Genomic DNA, 1,533 nt, shown 5'->3' on the forward strand with positions numbered 1-1,533 from the left:
AGAACCTTTTGCTACCACCAAGGGTCTGCGCCAGAGGGACGGGCTTGTCTGTCTCCTATTCAACTTGGCGCTAGAGAGGGCCATCCGTGACTCGAGGGTGGAAACTACGGGAACCATCTTCTATAAGTCAACCCAGATCCTGGCATACGCTGATGATATAGACATCATTGGTCTGCGGCTCTTCTATGTAGCAGAAGCCTACCAAGGGATCGAGCAGGTGGCAGAGAAACGAGGCAACAAACAAACTGATGGTGGCAACATAAGCGGTCCTACCAATAAATAATCCAAACCTACATAGGCGTGACGTGCAGATAGGTGAACGCACTTTTGAAGTCGTCCCACAATTCACCTATCTTGGGTCAAAGGTCAGCAACGACAATAGCATGGTAGTTGAGCTGCGCGAAAGGATGCTGGCTGCCAACCGGTAATTCTACAGTCTGAGAAATCAGCTCTCCTCAAAGAACTTGTCGCGACGGACGAAACTGGGACTATATAGCTCCTATATAGTTCCGGTACTCACATACGCCTCTGAGACATGGACACTGTCCAAATCTGACGACACCCTCATAGTCGCGTTCGAGAGGAAGATGCTCAGAAGGATACTTGGCCCCGTAAGTGTGTAAGGACAATGGAGGAGCCGCTATAATGACGAGCTATACGAGATCTACGGCGCCCTCACTCTCGTACAGCGTATCAAGCTCGCTAGGCTCCGGTGGGCTAGCCATGTTGTACGCATGGAAACGGACGACCCAGCCCGTTAAGTCTTTTTAGGCTGTCCATAAGGACAGAGGAGGCGTGGTAGGTCGAAATGGAGGTGGCAGGATGGCGTGGAGGCGTCCGCTATTAAGGCCGGAATAACGGATTGACAGACGAAGGCGCGACCTCGTGAGCGGTTTCGGACGCTCCTGAGGCAGGTCAAGACCGCAAAGCGGTTGTAGCGCCGGATAATGAATGATGCACTGTCGGCACGTCACTACGCTACGGTTTTCTATGAGAGTTTTAGATACTGGCCTGATTTTTTGTACCAGCAAAGTCAATTAACTGACCTTGACGCCTCAAATTTTATAATTCAATGACAAAACGCATGTTTGTATCGGATTTCGAAGCTGATAAACGACCACACTGATGTAGCCTTAAAAAACTCGTTCACACTCAAACATCAATTGATCTTTTTTATTTCTACTTCTACGCCAAAAGAACCTCCAAATGGAAGTGTAAATAACGGACTTCCGATTCGCCCTGAAACCTTTCTTAAGTTCAACTTTATGAATAGCTAATGTGCCAGCAGCTGCACTCGGAGAAGCGCACCGACAAGCGCCATCGCAACACCGCAACAAAAAAGGTCAGTGTTCCGGCCACTGCCAACGGATCGTTTCACGCTTGGGACTCGCGGGGCTATAGTCAGTGAGTGTGTGCCCGCGCGCGCGCGCTCCCGCGAGAGTGTTGCGCGAGACACACGCGTGGTAAGAAACAGCATAAATGCTAGACTGACCTTCGGCTTACAGATTGGAGTTGGTGAGAGGGAAAGGGGGA

This window comes from Anopheles merus, chromosome 3R, assembly GCF_017562075.2.
Source record: "Anopheles merus strain MAF chromosome 3R, AmerM5.1, whole genome shotgun sequence".
In the NCBI taxonomy this organism is placed as follows: Eukaryota; Metazoa; Arthropoda; class Insecta; order Diptera; family Culicidae; genus Anopheles; species Anopheles merus.